The sequence below is a fragment of the Danio rerio genome, chromosome 16 (genome assembly GCF_052040795.2).
Source record: "Danio rerio strain M-AB ecotype USA chromosome 16, GRCz13ab, whole genome shotgun sequence".
Taxonomy (NCBI): Eukaryota; Metazoa; Chordata; class Actinopteri; order Cypriniformes; family Danionidae; genus Danio; species Danio rerio.
Genome location: NC_141036.1, coordinates 40,843,730 through 40,863,655, shown reverse-complemented (window position 1 = coordinate 40,863,655; position 19,926 = coordinate 40,843,730). Strand labels below are relative to the sequence as shown.

The window sequence follows — 19,926 nt, the reverse complement described above, 5'->3', positions numbered from 1 at the left end:
AAGCATATTTACATATGATAAAAATGATTGAGAATGAAAAATAATTAGAGAAAATAAGTTGTTAAACTACAAAAGGAGTCTTTATTTGATGAATGAAAAAATGGAAGAAAAAAAAAAATATATATATATTTTATTAAGTCATGAGCTGAATTCTATATATATTAATTAAGAGGACATAGGGATGAACTTTGGGGGACTGTAGTCTTGTACCTACCAGACATCTCTGAGTACACTGGCAAATGGAAAGGTGTTTGAAAAACACAATGAGCAAAATGGCTGTTGACACTTGTGACATGCTACAGCAGTGATGCAGGCACTGCATACTCAGGATTTACTGAGGACTGAAAAAGCTACATTTTAAGATGAAACTTTAAATGTGTATTGTTAAATAATATATTATGATGAATGTTAAATAATTTAGGTTTAAGTTTCAATTGGTTTAATCATAAAGTTCCTTAAACATAGAATGATAAATTACAATGCAGCAGACTAACTAAAGAAAAAGAAAAAGCTTTTGATAAGGCAATAATATCTAAGCATAATATTATTGTGAATGACCTAAATCAAGATTGGATATTGAAAACTGGAAAAATTCAAATCTAGAAAAATTATTTATAGTTAAAGAGAAGATTGAAACAACAATTTTAATGAATTCATAGGACATGATAAGGTCAAAAAGTAACAGTTCTAAATTACTATAAGAAAAATTGAAAGAGAAAAGTGTTTAAGAAAAAGATATTGTTTCACATGAAAACATATGTGAAAAATAATTTGAAAAAAAATATTAAGGAATAATAGTTAAACAGAGCAAAGAGAAATTTACAAAACATACAGTAAGTTTTAGTCGGCTGATAAAAAAGTGCATCAAAATTGTATGAACAACTAGTTTAATGAGAATGCCTTAAGAAATAAATGTTAGCCAAAAGACAGTACCATAAATTTGGACGAAAAAGGAATTAATATATAGCTCTGAAAATTGATTAGTAAAAGAAAGAAGTGTCAAATTCCAACTAAATGATTGTCATTACAGGACTGAGATGCAGATAAAATCAGCCAGCATAGTCAGGGTTAAAATTAAATCAGATGTAGATTTGCCCATAAAGAAAACCACTAAATGCTGAAATAGGTATTAAACACTATTGAAAAGTTTGTGTAAAAATAGGAGCACTAATAGAAACATCTAGATAATGTAATATGCAATCTGTCCTAGACATTTCTATTTAAATTTAAAGTAGTAATAAATTATAAGTAACTAATAATATTTAATTGAAGTTAATTTGATAGTTAAAATAAATAGTTAATCAAGACAGATAAAAGAGGCTTAATGTTTAGCTTATGATTTAAGAAAATCAATAAGAAAAGATTTTCCAGCTGAAGTTAATATTGTATGTAAAGATATGTTCTTTTGGATGATAAATATTTCAAGTGGTTTGGTTTCTATTGAGTTTATTTTAGGTAACTACCAGAGGAGGGTAGAAACTTGTTTGTACTTGTGTAGCTTGGTGAATAGCATATACTGTATACACCAGAATGCATAAAGGGTTATAATAAGGGAGAAGATCATAGTATGGACACTGTCACAATATGTGGATGATTGAATTATCTACAGCTTCACAGAGCTCTAGTTCAATTAAAAGACTTGAGTGGAGACCATTGCTCCAAACAGTGAGATGATGACTGTTTTTGGTGTTGACTAGATAGAGAATTATTCTGTAAACAAGCACAGTTAAGAAACTATGATGAGTAGATGATTGGAGTAATACTAGAAGCAAATTATGAAGCAGGAACAGTTATTACATCTGTGACAAGAGAAGTATTTCCTAAATTTTGAAATGCCTTCAGAAATAAGTTCATAATGGGTTTGCATTCATGAAGTTAATGAATGATCAATAAATAAAAACATCTAAAGAAGTATGAAAAATTATGAATAAAGCAAAAGAGAGAATAATTGTATTATGCTCAATTACCAGAAATGGCTGAAAGAGATGAAGATGATCCATCAAGACCAACGCTCAATGAAATATTTGAAAATAATAAACTTAATGGGATTAATGTGTTTACAAGTGCATTGGTGAGTGATGGCATGGAAACTGACAGAAACAAGCATCTAACACCGCATCGCATGAACTGCTATTGGGTCGACCCTTGAAAGAAACCTTGCAAGAAACCGCATGACCCTTGCAAGAAACCACATGAAACTTTGCATAAAACCTGGCATATAATCTCACATATAACCATGCACATAACCTCTTGGAATGGTTTGCAAAGATGTCTAATATAGTAGGGACTTTTATGAAGAAACAAATAATTGCCATGTGCAAAGCGATATCTGTGCAGGAAACCAGAAAGGAGCCATGTGAGAGAGCAGAGATATAAGGTCCAATTGGTCCAGCTGATCGAGTCTATCTGTGGATGCTCTGGAGAGCTCAGGAGGAAAGGACCATATCTGGATGAGGGCAAATCCAACAGCTGCCAAAGGGGATGCCATTGATGAGGTACCAATGCCTCAAAGGAGCGAAAGGGAACAACTCCAGCAAAGGAAAGCTGACTGGAAACAGAGGAGCCTGAATATTCCAAAGCTCTTAACTACTAAGTGCCACGTGTGGAAGCAAGAGTTTATCAGAGCAAAGAAAAGAGTGATTCTAATAATGTGCCTGAATACCACATACAGAAGTGTCACAAATCAAGGGATGATGAATGCACAACTGCAGATTCCAGAACTCAGACTCTCAACCACACATCCCCATTAACATCTATTAAAGTCAAGTGAAGATGCTGATAGCTCAGAAGAAGAGAAACAAGGATGAGGAAAGATCAAGATCAACATTTGATGCTTTTTACATTTGCATATTGATTTTGTTTGCATATTGCTTTCATGGTACCTATATATAATATCACTTCAGTATATTCTACATGAGTGTGAAAACTAGCAGCTAGCACTGAACCAACTGAATACTTATGCTTAAAACATTGTTGTCTTTGATGTGTTAAGAGAAAAAGAGAGTACAGTCTTTTACTTCCTTCAAATCAAAAAAGAAAGGGGAGATGTTTGGCTGGACTTCTGTCAAAGTACAGTGGCATAATCTAGTCAATTGATAACAGCTATGTGGCTAATATCAGTCACTAGATAGAGGTAATTAAGAGAACTGGATTATGAAATTGCACTTTGGGGTTAAAAGACAATAATATTAAGACTAAAGTCTTAAGAGGAGGGATTGAAGAAGATTTTATTCTCTCTGTATGAAGTATTTTCTAAGTGTAAAGCAGTTAATTTTCTCTTCACAAAATGTATGTAGTGTTTGCAGCAAACATGCCAGCCTGTGTTAAAAATACAGTGATATGTCTGTGTAAGATGAGTATGCCTGCACAGGAGCAACACAGAGACTTCAGAATGCTCTGGGGTCTGCTCTGCTCTTTCTCGGCTTTATTATGGAGAATAAAGTCTATTTTCTGATATTCAAAACCTCTGGTCTGATAATTTGTAATTGATGAGAAGTCAATTTTTACGACATGAGCTACTAGCCCGACAGTGGAAACGCGACATGATTTCGGTCTCATTTCTCAACCTCCCGGGCTATTGGCCCGGCCCGGCCCGATTAAAGCCCTGGCTCGCACTGGCCCGATAGTGGAAATGCGGCTATTGAGTGAAATGAAGCTCGTCTTCCTTGTGTTTGGGGATGGCTTATACGAGTGTCTGCTGATGAGCTCCAGCTGGGATCGATCCGTGCTGATGAAGTGACAGCTGGGGTGAATCCGGGACCAAGGCAACGTGGCATCAGCATACTCGCCACTAGGATTGGGTACCGAAACCTGCTAGGTAACCGATACGTACCATTATTAAATCAGCGTATGAATTTCAGTGCCTAATTTTGGTGCTGCAGCAAGGACGTTATGCCTGTTTCACACCACAAGCGAAAGTAGCGCATGAGCAGCGCGTATGGAGAGCAGAAGCAGCACACAGCCGTTTGCCTTTCACACCAGCTGCGTCTGCAGCGCGCAGCTCTTCGGCAGCTGCTGCAGAGATCAATCTATCTCTATGTCTATTCTATCTAGTTATGAACAGCTCTCGGGTGGAATAACTTGAGTGAACATAAAACAAAGCCGAGTAAAACTTTCTTCCTCAGTTTCAGCAGCACAGCACAGCACACAGCGAGCTCACATCATCCAGCATGCGTGTCGAACTACACTACCCACAATACACTTCGCTATGGACTACAACTCCCATAAATAGCTAGTCTTAAACCGACCACTCCCCTCTCCTGCAACACTAGCGTGCAACTTAAGCAAAACTGATACTAAAATTGTTTTACATTTGGTTTTGTAGTTCGGGCCTAAATAAATGTTTGTTGCAGTTTTTTATCGTTTTAAGTTCATTTGAATGACTATATATAAATCAGTTGATATTTTTAACGCATTTATTGAGTAAAATTTTTACTGTCATTCAATGTGTTTAGGTCATTATTAATGCACGAAATAAACAATAAAAAATAGCACTTATTATTACTCCAGAATAATTATTTTTTAGGAAACAGTGTAAACACTTTCAGAAACATTATTGTAAATGAATGGGAGGGCAAAATAAATCGACTTCAGCTGTAGGCCTGTTAAAGTTTACAGGTGCAGCAATGTGCCTTGATGTACTTGAATGCTAGAAATGTGTTCTCCAACACCCGTATAACGTTACTTGTCAAATAAATAAACAAGGAAGATTATTTTGAGTTTAAGTTATTTAATTATCTTGTTTATGAAGACTGCAGAGTGATGCATGAACAAAAATGACTATGAATAATGTTAAGTATTTTGTGATATATATGTTAAAATGTGCTCCTAAAAGTACGTGGCCCCTGCCCGCCCCCACAGGTTAATAGTAAGCTAATGTAATTTCATAATGCAAATCTTAAATTCATGCTCACCAACAAATGATCAAAGGAAATGTATTAATGTAATACAGTATGAATTTATGTTTACTTTAAACTGTAATCATATTGTTCTGTTAAAATTATTTTTAAAAATATTTTGTCAAATAAAATTATTTTGTAGAGTCATCCACCATCATTTTGGGGCTAAAAAGTATCGATTCAGGCACCGTTTTGGCACCGGTATCGTTTTAAAAGTATCGATTAGGCACCGGTATCGAAAAAACCCAAACGATGCCCAACCCTACTCGCCACATTATGTTTTTGGTTCCTTTCGGGGCATTGATAAATGCTTATCCAGTAAATCTATGGGAGGATCAGAAAGCTCTTGGATTAAGTCCAAATGATCTTTATTTGTGTTCTGAAGATAAACAAAGATCTTATGGGTTTGGAACAACATTAGGGTAATTAATGACAGAATTTTCATTTTTTGGTGAACTAATCTTTTAGGATCAACTGAAATTACTCAACAGTTTTCTTCAGAAAAATGAGCATGTCTGCTTTTTCAGGAGACAGACAAGCCCACTCCTGGCTGATAATGTCCCCAGCAGTGGAAAATGTACGCTCTGAGGTTGTGGATGATGCTTGCATGCAAAGATACCTTGATGCCAATTCTGAAAGCATTGGCAGAGTGTCATTTATGTCCCACCACCAGGTTACTGGACTTACTGAGGACAGTGTAGACGGAAGCAGTCTGTACTTATTTATTATCTCTATATCTCCTCTGTAGTGCTGCTGACGCTGGTCTGCATTCTTGCTTCAATTGCCATGTCCTCCACAGCAAACAGCTCCTCAAGGCAGAAAGCTTTGGAATCTTCTATTAACAAATGAGTAAAGAAATAAAGACAAATATAAAACTATATAAAAAATAAATTCAAACAAGTTAATTTTCTTCTGAATTAAGTAAAATTAAATAGGAAAAAATAGGATTTCTTTATATTTTCTTACTAGTGCTGTTGTTGCAGATGCACTGTCTTCATCAGAGATGTCATTTCGGTTACCTGCTAAATGCCTGTTCTATCTGCTCAGTCGGAGTCTATATTCAATAAAAAACTAGGTCACACTGAAGAAGATTTCTATTCTCTCTGTATGAAGTATTTTCTAAGTGTAAAGCAGTTAATTTTCTCTTCACAAAATGTATGTAGTGTTTGCAGCAAACATGCCAGCCTGTGTTAAAAATACAGTGATATGTCTGTGTAAGATGAGTATGCCTGCACAGGAGCAACACTAGGAGAAGGCTGAGTGACTGATTGTGTAGAATAACTGAATATGTAAAGCACTGATTATTTATGTTAAATACTTGTATGAAGCTATATGTGTCAGAAGTTAGAATGAGTAACATATTATCAAGTTATTATCCTATCATAACAATGTATGTAAACACTTAGTTCCTTTGCATAAGTTGCATCTATACTTTGCTGACATAGACCTGTAACATCTCTGTTGACATGAGCTAGTGGGCTGAGAGCCAAGAATAGCAGGACCCCTTAGACTAAAAACCTATTCAAAAATGGTCAAGAGTTAAAAAGAGACTTAGGGGTGTGTCAAATAATCCTGTATAAAAATTGTAACAAACACACTGAAACTTTAGAAGGTGCAGGAGAGACTTTGGAAGGTGTCCAGGAGAGACTTCAGAATGCTCTGGGGTCTGCTCTGCTCTTTCTCGGCTTTATTATGGAGAAGAAAGTCTATTTTCTGATATTCAAAACCTCTGGTCTGATAATTTGTAATTAATGAGAAGTCAATATTTACCACAAATGGCGCCCAACGTGGTGCTGGACAGAGACGAACGGGTGACACTGGACATGCTGGGGCTTGGAGGAAAAACACAAATATGTGGCCACGATAAAAAACGGTAAGCAATTTTAAGCTTATACGTTTGTGTTTTTTCTACCAAGGACCTGCTTGTAACGGTAAAAAAGTCACTTGAACTGTTTCTCCAGCTATAACGAACTACAAGTAAAACTAAAAAAGTAAAAGTAAACATAAAAAGTAAAGATATAAAAGGGAAACAAAGGGGTTTTGAATACCAGGAGAAAATAACAATTTGCATGCAAATGATCTGTGTTTTCCTATGAGGGCCTTGACGGATAGGATAAACGTTAACTAGTAACTGTTACTCATGTTTGGGAAATTTTTTAATATTATGAAGAATATGCATAGAGCATTTTTAAGTTTTAAGAGGAAGTTCTTAAAGTGTGGTGACAATTAATAAGTTAAAACAGATTAAGGTATAGAGAGAAGCGCGCAAAGACCTCGGAGTACCCGTTCTGTTTTAATAATGATAAATATTATTATTCAGGAGGCTGGGGGAAAAAAGGCACAAATCCTGTGAAATGCTATTTTTACTGAAGAACAGTAAAGACGGAAGCAGAAGTAACAGGTCACTCAAGAGGAGTGTAGTGGAGAATTCTGTGGTTATAGCTCTAAGGTTAGAGGCTGCTCGGACAGGTCACTCAAGAGGAGTGAGGTGTATTTATGTAATTGTAAGTAGTTGTGTATTTGTCTATGTTGCTGGGGTGCTTAGAAGCCTTCAACTTTGATCTAGAGAGACTAGAATAGAGGTGAGGTTCAGGTTACACAGTGTAAGAGATGAGTTAGACTGAGTGAGAAGTATGATTGTGCTTAGAAGTATGTTTGCAATAAGAGTGAGTTTAAAAGAATTATCATTTTATATTATAATATAAAAGAAGGATTGCATATGTTGTGTGATTTAAGAACAATAAGATAGAGAGTGACGCAGTTTAGGGAAGAGATTGTGATACAGAGGAGGTTTAAGCCTAATAAAGTTAATTGAGATCATATTGCATTTGAAAGACACAGACTAAAAACAAGAATATACGAGTTAAACATTTTTCTGAATAATCTCTGTGTGTTTGAAGTGTTTTTAAGTATGAACTATAGGCAAAGAGGGGACTGAAATTCCTGACATGTCGACAGTCTGGAAGAAGGTCTGCTTCAGGAGTGGTAAGAATCTGTCTATTTTAAGAACAAAAGTTTCACAGGACAGATAGAAGCTAAAGAGTAAAGATATATTATAAGGTATTAAATAAATAGAAATATTATAAAGTAATGAATAAGATAAATGAAATAAGAAAATATTAATGATAGAATAAGATTTAATAAATAAAAAGTGTTAATAAAAATGCAACTGGAAGTTAGACTAATAAATATTAAGAAATTCAAAAATTGAAGCATAGAAATAACTACATATGGAGATTAATAGTTATATTGATCAGGAAATAAATTTACTAAATCAGTATGAATAAAAATAGATAAGTTGATGATTTGAGTAAATAAAGAATTAGAAGAGAAAACTTTAATAAATATGGATTAATTGAAGAGTTAATGATCAAATGTTTAAGGAAAATAAGTTTAAAGAAAAATGAATTAGGAAAATCTAAGAGACAAAAATGCTAATTTTTAAAAAGGGAAAAGAAGCATAGGAAAATGGAGAAAAAAGAAGTCCAAACTTTGTTTAATAGAATAAAAAGAGAAGATGTTTAATATATATATATATATATATATATATATATATATATATATATATATATATATATATATATATATATATATATATATATATATATATTAAACAGATAAAATAAAAATTAGAAAAAAAACAGTAACATTTAAAAGAAACTAAGATTTGGCTTTAAAAGATAAAATTATGTTTAAGTGCAATGAAAAAAATTGTTGTGGAGTAAGTTGACTGTTGTCATCTGTTTTAAAGTCAGCTACAGGCTGTCATCTGAGCCAACAGCTATTTGTAGTAAAAGCAGTGAGTCAGATGTAAAGCATAGACACTGAGGAGAAATGAAAGAACATAATAGTGAGTTCAAAAATTATATAGTTCATATTTTATGTACTTAAAAGGTAATTGAGAATTAAAAATTGCATTTCAGATAGGAAAAATGCTTAAAGTAAACAAACATGTAGAGGTAAAATAGTACTATGAACTTGAAGCTATTGCAGTAAGGATTTTGAACAGGTATATTAGACATTTGGCCACCATATAGTACTGTTGAATTAAAACAGGTATGGAAATGTTAGAGAAATTAAAATAGTGTAAGATGTAATGTAACTAGTGAGGAAAAACTAGAATAAGATTAGGAAAAATAAGTGAAGCACAATCTAAAGCCAAAAAAAATTAATTATAAGAACATTTAACAAATAGAAAATTAAGCATATTTACATATGATAAAAATGATTGAGAATTAGAAAAAATAAGTTGTTAAACAGCAAACAAAAATAGATAAATAAATTAATTAATTAAAAAAAATTGGATAAAAGGAGTCTTTATTTGATGAAGGAAAAAATGGGAAAAAAATAATTTATTAAGTCATGAGCTAAATTCTATATATATTAATTAAGAGGACGTATGGATGAACTTTGGGGGACTGTAGTCTCGTACCTACCAGACATCTCTGAGTATACTGGCAAATGGAAAGGTGTGTGAAAAAACACAAAGCAAAATGGCTGTGGACACTTTTGACATGAACTTTTTGCCCAGGATTTACTGAGGACTGAAAAAGCTACATTTGTTCAGAGACATTCAAAAGAGACACTAACAAGAGACTGATGAACTGATCAAAAAGAAAAAACTCTCCACCAGAACTTTACATCAGCTGAGTCAAAGAAAGAAGCCAGCCCAAAGAGAGAGGGGGAAACACTGTGCCCTGATATGAAGGAAGTTCAGGACAACATAGAAAAGACTGTTGCACCAATCTGGAGCTAGTTGTCTCAGGTTGCGAGGGGGGATAGCCTGACAGTCCATCTCAAAGTAGCTCCTAGTCCAAATTACGTTCAAGCATTACAGAAGGAAAATTAAGAACAAAAGTTTAGCTACCCATTCTTGTATCAAATCAGACTCCTGTCAATTTTAGAGAAATTATTATCATGCAAATTTGTAAATAAAAAAAAAATAAAAAATAAAAAAAAGTGTTATAAGGTAATTTTAAGGTGAAACTTTAAATGATGAAATTATATATTATGATGAATGGTAAATAATTTGAGTTTAAGTTTCAGTAGGCTTAATAAAAGTTCCTTAAACATAGAAGGATAAATTACAATGCAGGGTGGTGACTAAAGAAAAAGCTTTTGATAAGGCAATACATAATTTGGAGAATAAATAAGAATGGAACTAAGTATTTAAGTTCAAATCAAGTAAAGGAAAATCTTAACATAATTGTATTGTGAATGGCCTAAATCAATATTGGATAGTGAAAACTGGAAAAATTCAAATCTAGAAAAATGATTTATAGTTAAAGGAAAGATTGAAATAACAATTTGAAATAAATTCATAGGACATAAGGTCAGAAAGGAACAGTTCTAAATTGCTATGAGAAAAATTGAAAGAGAACAGTGTTTAAGAAAAAGATAATATTTTACATGAAAACATATGTGAAAAATAATTAGAAAAAAAATTAAGGAATAATAATTAAAACAGAGAGAAATTTACAAAGCATACAGTAAGTTTTAGCCAGCTGATAAAAAAGTGCATCAAAATTGTATAAACAACTAGTTTAATGGGAGTGCCTTAGGAAATAATTATGAGCCAAAAGAAAATAACTCAAAGATAAAAAAGGAATTAATATATATATATCAGAAAATAAATTAGTAAAGGAAAGAAGTGTCAAATTCCAACTAAATGATTGTCATTACAGGACTGAGATGCAGATGAAATCAGCCAGCACAGTGAGGGTTCAAATTAAATCAGATGTAGATCTGCCCAGAAATAAAAAACACTAGATGCAGAAATAGGGATTAAACACTATTGAAAAGTTTGTGTAAAAATAGGAGCATTAATAGAAACATTGACTGTAATATACAATCTGTCCTAGACATTTCTATTTAAATTTAAAGTAGTAATAAATGTATAAATGACTAATAATTTTTGATGGAATCTAAAGGCAATAATTACATATGAAGACAAAACAAGATTATGTTTAGGTTATGATTTAAGAAAATCAATAGGAGAAGATTTTCCAGCTGAAGTTTATATTGTATGTGAAGATACAGTAGGTGAGAGTTCAAAGTGGCTATTAACGCCGCGGCTTGTACCGCCGCCGTTTGAAATAGGTGCCGCTCTGTTTTTAGTGTATGACCGCAGTTTGTGAATGAGCCGCCAGGGGGGCGCAAAGGGACGGGATGCGAACGAACAAAAATAGCCCATACAGCTACTGTGCTTGTAAATGATATTAAACAATAAGTCAAAGCATTATAATTCCTTCATTAATCATTTAAAATTTGTTAACACGCTTTATTGTAAACTTTTTAAGTGCAAAGAGGATTTGTTTTGGAAAATAGAATTGAAGAAGTAAAGACAACTAAAATGAAAGCACAAACATTTAGTACAAATAAGTAGTCTTAAATAAATAAATAAATAAAGCAGCCTAAATATAGAAAGATGTTCAGTGTTTGCTATTTTGATAGGACTAAGACAAGACATTTTCATTTATGTTTTATTTCTGTTTTTATTTCCATTTTCGTTGTTGATTATATTTTACTATCTCATTTATGTCTCAACAATTGTACATAAACGAATAATAAACGAATAATGAAAATAAATGAATAATGAAAATAGGCCTAAATAAATTATTTATTTAAAGACATTGCCGTACAGTACGTGAAACACTGAGAAAAATAAATTGACCTACCTTAAGCAGATCACTAAAAGTATAATAAAAATATTTTTATATATTATATATATTTATATATTATTTTATTTTTAATAATTTAGTTTCAGTTCTGTTCAGTTTTTTTTTGGTTTTTTTTTTTTAAAACGTCAATGTTCTCCTTTAAAGTAGCTATAACTGTTGTTTTGTTTTGTTTTTTTTACTTATGGCTCAGTATGTTTTGTATTTTAACTTCATATTCAGTCACCTTGCATATGTGTGTGAAATATAATGCCGCATAACCGCGGAAAAAGAAGAAAAAGCTGTCAAAGGTTAGAGCTAATTCATCAAAATTAGCTATATTAAAATACAGCATTTATGTTAATACTGGCAGAGTGTGAACAAACTCAAGGCTAAGATATGCGCTTGCCTTTTAATGCATTTGCGGCCTTTTTATAGGCTACAGGCAACTATGTATAATAATGTTTTTTTTTTTTTTTTTTTGTATGGTAAAGGACAATGCACATTATGTTATTGATGTAAACTTAGGCTAAAACTTACCATTGATAAACGTGACCTACCTCAAGCAGATCACTTAAAGTATAAAAAAAATAAAGTAGGCTATATGTATATATATATATATTCTTAATAAACTTCACAGCCACAAATATAAAAAACACAACTTGTATTAAAACTGGGCGAGGATTAGAAAGAATACGATGCTTGTTATATAATTTAAATTTTGATTCCAATTTCTGCAAGCACATTTTTTCACTCGCTACTCTGCCAGAAACTTCGCCGCCGGAGAGCACCTCAATAATGTAAACATTTGTTTAAAGATGGAGCGCAAGATGTGCCGAGTGGCAACATGTGAAGAACGATGGCAAAGCTAAGTGTGATTATTGTAATAAACTAAGTTATAAAGCAGAGTCCCGACCAACAGGACTAAGCATATGCGGTTGGCTCATTCTTCACGAATATAGAATTAAAATAATGGCGCGTTAGGTTCACAAAGCAGCGCATTCTCTCCGCCTCATCGTTTAACCAGCGGGACACGCTGCTGAAGCAGGAGAGACACTCCGTCATTCATAATCTTAGCTGATGTATCGGAGTCGAATGAATATATCAAAGAGGAATTTTCTTTTAACAGTCCCGATATGTTTAATCTTTTTATTTATTTTTTTTTCGTGTCATTTCTCTTCAGCAAATTATATATATTTTTAAAGCTGCTTGATTCTTTTAAAACCGAAAGCAGAGCCCGTGGTGTTTTTCCATAAGATACTCCTTTATGAATGTTTTAATTTTTTATTAAAGTCTTTAATGTGCATTTTGATAGTTTTATTTTATTTCAAGCAGCATCTAAATGCGAATTTATCCTCAAAACTTGGCATGAGAGCGATGCAAGTCATGTGTGGCATAATTGCCTTTTTTCCCTGCGCGTGCGAGATCAATTTCTGATATTTTTGCAACTAAAATAAAAGCATAAACATTCAGTACAAATAAGTAGTCTTAAATAAATAAATAAATAAATAAATAAATGAATAAAGCTGTCTTTTAACCTAAATATAGAGAGATGTTCAGTGTTTGCTATTTTGACAGGACTAAGACAAGACTTTTTCATTTATGTTTTTATTTCTGTTTTTACTTACATTTTCGTTGTTGTATATAGTTTACTATCTCATTTTATGTCTCAACAATTGTAGATAATAATAAACGAATAATGAAAATTAATGAATAATGAAAATAGGCCTAGATATATTATTTATTTAAAGACATTGCCGACATTGAGCTTAAGTTGAATGCAGCTTCATCAAAAGCAAAAAATAAATAAATAAATAAATTGACCTATTTTAAGCAGATTATAATAAAAATATTTTTTGCCGCAGGACATAAATTAAGTCTAGCAGGTTTATTTTTTAATAATTTAGTTTCAGTTCAGTTTTTTTTTTTTTTCAAAACGTCAATGTTCTCCTTTAAAGTAGCTATAACTGTTGTTTTGTTTTGTTTTTTTACTTAATGGCTCAGTATGTTTTGTATTTGAATTTCAATTTCAGTCACCTTGCATATGCGTGTGAAATATAATGCAAGCATAACCGCTGAAAAAGAAGAAAAAGCTGTCAGTTAGAGCTAATTTGTAACGGGGAGACTGACACGGAGGGATCCATTTTGCAGTATTTATTAAGTCACACTTAAACATCAACACCTCGCACGGATGTGCGAACATACAACATACAACTCAACGATGATCAGCAGGTAACAGAGGCAGAGTGATTACCAGGTTTGAGTCAAGGGCAGGCAGCGTGGTTCAGAGTCCGTAATACAGGCTTTAGTCCGGGGCAGGCAGCGAGAATCAGTGTCCGTGTAATCAGGCTTTAGGTCGAGGGCAGGCAGAAGACAGAGCAGAGTCGAGGAACGGGCTGAAGTGGTAAACGGGAGATCAGGCAGGATAGAACGCTCAGAAATGCTGGCCGGGGCTAAACAAGACTTCGCAATGAAGTGTGTGTGTGAGCTGCTTATGTGTGGTACGTGGGTCATTAGTGAGATGGAGAACAGGTGTGCTGGGATCTGAGTGAGAAGGATGACGTAATGGTTAGAAGTCCGGAGATGGTGACCTCTGCTGGTCAGCGAGGGGAATGACTGGGACCGAGTCGGTGACATAATTCATCGAAATAAGCTATATTAAAATACAGCATGCATGTTAATACAGGCAGAATGTGAACAAACTCAAGGTACGGCTAATATGCGCTTGCTTTTTAATGCATTTAAAAAGATTTGCGGCCATTTTATAGGCTACAGGCTATGGTGTATAACAATGTTTTTTTTTTTTTATTTGTATGGTAAAGGACAATGCACATTGATTTGAAACTTTTAATTGCATTTTTATGTCCTGTAAATAATAAAAGTTGAATCAGATTAATAAAATCGAATCTGAATACCTGCAAACGGGGCCACGGTTACTTTTTTTTCCACTGACTGGCATGACTGGCAAACGCGTCAGAAAAAAAACTGCTGAATCTCTGCAAATATTTGGTTAACTTATAAAACAAATGTATGGTTTAGTGATGTTAGTAATGCATAAAAAAATGCAAAGCAGAATTATTAAAGTTATTATTTCATTGATCTGAACATAACCATTTATAGTATAATTACTAACCCGTCGTCTAAAATATTAAAATAATAGTCTATTATTTTATTCGTGGCTAGAGCTTGATTAAATTGATTAACAAGCCATGTGCTTTTGTTTGTTTGTTCTCGGTACTGGGTATACGCAAAACATTTTCTAAAATGTCAAGCAGTATTTGTCTATAGCTTTAATTAATTCAAAATATTAAAAATAACAATAATAAAATTATAAAAATGCAAAGATAAATAGAGCAGCATTTTGCTAATTGTAATAGTCCTTTATATTTATATACATGTGTTTTTGCATATTCGTTATTTCACTTGATGCATTCGTTATTTAATGTTTGAATACTGAAATAAAAAGCCATCGTTTAAAAGGTTATTTCACCATCAAAATGTAGCCTGTTATATGTATCATTAAGGTTTTATATAAAACTGCTGTGCAGTGTAAATGGGACCTTAATACAGTTTAAAGCGAAGTTGTCTGTAAGGATGATGGGCATGGCATGTCTATTGTTGTGGCTCGCGTTGTGAATATTAGAAAATAACTGTCGGGTGAAGGCTTTATGGTCGTGCGGAATTGTCTGCTGCTGTCATGGCTCAGCAGGCAACACCCTATTCAGCTAGGCTATGTTCGGTGTTTTTATGTACAAATTCGTTTTGGCGAATGCTAGAGATACAGATAATACAGATATTTTAAATAACAAGTAGTTCAGTCCAGAAGTTGCTGTGCATAGAAACATTCATTTTCATAAGGCCCCATATTTAATGCGGTTTGGTTTTAAAACGCATAGGTTTTGCTACGGTTACACCATCCGTCCTCGGGAGTTTTGGATTTTGTGTAACCATGTTTGTGGAAAACACTTGAGGGTGCAGACATACCCCTTCCCCCATCTCATAACCAAAAGCTTGTCTTTCAGGTGTTAATGGGCATCAGTGAGACCGAAATCATGTCGCATTTCCACTGTCGGTCTATAGCTCGCATCGCGTAACGCAAACCCAGCCCCCAGAACGTCCCCCGACTGTTGGCATCGTGCATCCGTTAATAACTCGGTAGAAAATGTATTTTATAACATCCTCATTTAGACACAGTCAAACATTCAGCCCAAATGCACTGGAGAGACCTGAAACGTGTTCCCAAAAATGTTCTGTTTGCACAATTTGATTATTATCATCATATCCAAATACTTTATAAATAATATTCTAAACCTTCTCTGGTGTTTATTGTTTTTAGAAAATATCTAAAATCTTTTAAAAGAAAATATCTTGTAAAATAAAAGTTTGATTTGGCTTTAACGGTTTTATTTATGTAGGCTATATAGGCCTACCTAAACTGTTATAGCTTGATTTTGCTTGTTTTATATTGGTTTATTTATTTAATGCGATTTTATTATATCCGATAATGTAATTCTTTAAATTATATTTCAATGTGGCTGAGGCTTATCAAGATATGACACTTGTTTTGAGTCTACAAAAGGTAATTTGTAAAGTTTTATGTCTTTCTGTTGTATTCATATGGTGTATTATCTGCAAAATAAATAACAAAAAGAAAGAAGCCGCTAGCAGCATCAACAGAGCTGTGAAGAGAGCGCTCTTTTGCTTGGTCTCTCACACACAACCTTTATGTCTGCTGTGTCTTTGTGTAGATTATTATGCGTTATTGAAACATCAAGGGGGACGCAGCAAAATCACTTATACATTAAAATTGTATTATTCTATGCAACAGCCTTACATTTAAAACGGAAACATAAGGGCGATTATAAGCAAAAAGACCTCAGCCTATAAGTCTAGATGTTTTCTTTTCCTTTTTTATTTATTTGTTTATGTGTTTGGCACATGTGTGCGATAGAAAAACTAGTGTAATTACGGCAAGCCATCTTTCCCAGACTCGGGGCAAATTCCGCCTTTTCTTTTACTCCGTCCCGAAGCCCCAGCTGGCCCTCCTGCCATCCACTGGGTAAAACATATGCTGGATAAGTTGACGGTTCATTCCGCTGTGGCGATCACAGACTAATAAAGGGACTAAACCAAAAAAAAAAAATAATGAATGATGAATGAATGAATAAATTAATAATAATAAAATAAAAATATGGTAATAATAAACACAAATGCCGCGTAAGCGGCCTTTTTTATTTTTAGAGATGGTACATTTGAATTGCCTTCAAATGATGGATCTGCGACAGAGAAACTAGGGGTTTTGGGGGACATGCATCACTATATCCTTTTTTCCCCAAACTGTGCATAGTTCAGCTGCAAGTTACTGTACGTCTTTTTTTGAAAAAGCACCCCATGTCCGCTAGTGCCGCGCGCCTCTTTCTCTGGGCAAAAATGAGTTGATTTTTAAAATAATAAATATATAGATTAATTAAATTTTCAGCAAAAGAGACATTTATTTCATATTTCACTATGCATTTCATCTGATCTTTATAGCTTAATTAAACACATATTGTCAAAACCCACACATAGGCCTATTGTATGAAAATGAAAAGGGCATTTTTTGTTATTATTACACTATTATTTGTTATTTGTTGCCTAGGCTATTTTCACATTTGAGGTGCTTTATTGGCATGACAAGTAACTGTACATTCGTTTTGCCAAAGCAGTGCGCGTCTCACAAACAAGACAGTGCAAAAAGGGCAGTAGTGAAAACAAATATGAAAATAACATATAATAAAAAAATGATTAATAAAAATAAAAATAGAATAAAAAAATATAAAAATAAAAATAGATTTTTGATAACATTAAACAGGATAAAGGTAATAATAGTAGCCTATTATCAAAAGTAAGTCCACATAAAGAGTTCCAGTATTTGTGTGTTGGAGACAGGAGCGGGTATTGTTGGGTGAACACACAGCAGCACACACACTCCCCCAGTAAGATGGGTTCTGTTCGACAGGGACTCAAAGTTGTTTTGTATGTGTTGGATTATCGGGTAGAATTTCTCCCGGATCTCAGAGTATTTAGTGCACTCAGTTAGGATATGCAGCTCCGTCTCAATCAGCTGCTGAGGGCACAGCCGCTTCTCCACCGGCAGCCATGTTTTTTTTGTGCCGGCCCGTCTTTACGGCTAGCTGATGTCCGCTGCCCGCTTCTAACATGTTAGAAAATACTGCAAATCAAGCTGTCGGTATCTCCCCGCGGTTGAAATTGTTCGTTATTCGGAAAAAAAGAAGAATAAATATCAGCGCGCAGTAGTTGCTTTCTAGATCATTTTAGGCCTATATTCAGCTGTTTTAATCTTGCAATTCTGATAAATAGAGATAATGTCTGTTTTTATCAACTTGTCTGTCATTTATTTCTCATTTGCTACTTATTTTATTAATTTGTTGATGTTATTAGTCTTGTATATGCATATCTAAAATCCTTTGGCATTCAAATTTGCTTTGAACTTGAAAGAGAGAAAGAATCGGATTTTACCTGTCAGAGCACATTGCATATGCTTTTTTTGAAATAACATTTATTTAACAAATATTTTAGCACATCGAAAGTAATTAAATTACCTGTCTTTTGATTAAAACCTTTATGCAAAAAGATCAGAAAAAAAGGCAATATGCGACACATGACATGCATCGCTCTCATGCCACGTTTTGAGGATAAATTCGCTTTTAGGTGCTGCTTTGAATAAAATAAAACTATTAAAAAGCACATTAAAGACTACTCATAAATTAAAACATTCATAAAGGAGTATCTTATGAAAAAACACCAATTACCGGGGTCTGCTTTCGGTTTTAAAAGAATCAAGCAGCTTTAAAAATATAATTTGCTGAAGAGAAATGACAGGGAAAAAAAGATTGAACATATCGGGACTGTTAAAAGAACATTCCTCTTTGAAATATTCTTTCGAGTCCGACACATCAGCTAAGATTATGAACGACGGAGTGTCTCTCCTGCTTCAGTGGCGTGTCCAGCTGGTTATAAACGAGGAGGCGGAGAGAATGCGCTGCTTAGTTTCGGCTCGATATATTTAAATAAAAACTAACAACGAGTTGCTTATAACGCTCAAAAAGTTAAACTCAAATGCACAACCCTTGTTGGTTGCACCTGCGGGATGCACAATGAACCTAACGCGCCATAATTTTAATTCTATATTCGTGAAGAATGAGCCAACCGCATATGCTTAGTCCTGTTGGTCGGGACTCTGCTTTATAACTTATTAGTTTATTACAATAATCACACTTAGCTTTGCCATCGTTCTTCACCACATAGCCACTCAACACATCTTGCGGTCCATCTTTAATGTTTAGATTATTGAAGGTGCTATTGACGTTTTGAGAAAAAAATTAATAGTACTGAAACTAAATTATTAAAAATAAACTTGCGGGAGTTCATTTATGTCCTGCGGCAACATTATTTTTATTACACTTTAAGTGATCTGCTTGAGGTAGGTCACGTTTATCAATGGTAAGTTTTAGCCTAAGTTTACATCAATAACATAATGTGCATTGTCCTTTACCATACAAAAAAAAAAAAACAAAACATTATTATACACCAGTTGCCTGTAGCCTATAAAAAGGCCGCAAATATTTTTAAATGCATTAAAAGGCAAGCACATAGCTTAGCCTTAGTTTGTTCACACTCTGCCTGTATTAACATAAATGCTGTATTTTAATATAGCTAATTTTGATTAATTAGCTTTAACTGACAGCCTTTTCTTCTTTTTCCGCGGTTATGCGGCATTATATTTCACACGCATATGCAAGGTGACTGAATATGAAATTAAAATACAAAACATACTGAGCCATTAAGTAAAAAAACAAAACAAAACAACAGTTATACTTTAAAGCAGAACATTGACGTTTTGAAACAAAAAACGGAACTGAAACTAAATTATTAAAAATAAACCTGCCAGACTTAATTTATGTCCTATTTTCATTATTCATTTATTTTCATTATTCGTTTATTATTATGTACTATAATTGAAACATAAAATGAGATCGTAATTATAATCAACAACGAAAATGTAAATAAAAACGTAAATTAAAAATATAAATGAACATGTCTAGTCTTAGTTCTATCAAAACAGCAAACACTACATCTCTCTATATTTAGACTAAAAGACTGCTTTATTTATTTATTTATTTATTTATTTATTTAAGACTAATTATTTGTACTGAATTTTTGTGCTTTCATTTTAGTTGTCTTTCATTTCTTCAATTCTATTTTCCAAAACGAATCCTCTTTGCACTTAATAAGTTTACAATAAACCAGGTAAACAAAATTTAAATGTAAGTTGAGGTGATCGCAAGTTCACAACTGTGAGGTGATGTGCT

At 33.4% G+C, this 19,926-nt stretch overlaps 1 protein-coding gene and 1 long non-coding RNA gene across 7 annotated transcripts in view; one reads left to right on the top strand and one right to left on the bottom strand.

Annotated features, from left to right (window-relative positions):
- Positions 1-19,926, bottom strand: part of LOC147833404 (uncharacterized) — a 47,220-nt gene that overhangs the window by 10,924 nt on the left and 16,370 nt on the right. For 2 of the 6 annotated variants that reach the window (XM_088651233.1, XM_088651231.1), the window contains 2 exons: positions 5,865-5,952; positions 4,524-5,733 (listed from right to left, as the gene is read on the bottom strand). The exons of 2 other annotated variants lie outside the window; for them this stretch is intronic. The gene's annotated coding sequence lies outside the window, so the exon portion shown is untranslated. Of the gene's footprint in view, positions 1-4,523; positions 5,734-5,864; positions 5,953-6,668; positions 6,731-19,926 lie in introns of those variants that run through there. 2 more of the 6 variants (XM_087287474.1, XM_088651232.1) reach the window with 2 other exon arrangements.
- LOC147833405 (uncharacterized) overlaps positions 1-19,926 on the top strand; it is a 42,961-nt gene that overhangs the window by 20,593 nt on the left and 2,442 nt on the right. The window contains exons 2-3 of the long non-coding RNA XR_015511796.1: positions 2,324-3,334; positions 6,101-6,510. This is a non-coding gene — a long non-coding RNA (uncharacterized LOC147833405). The remainder of the gene's footprint in view (positions 1-2,323; positions 3,335-6,100; positions 6,511-19,926) is intronic.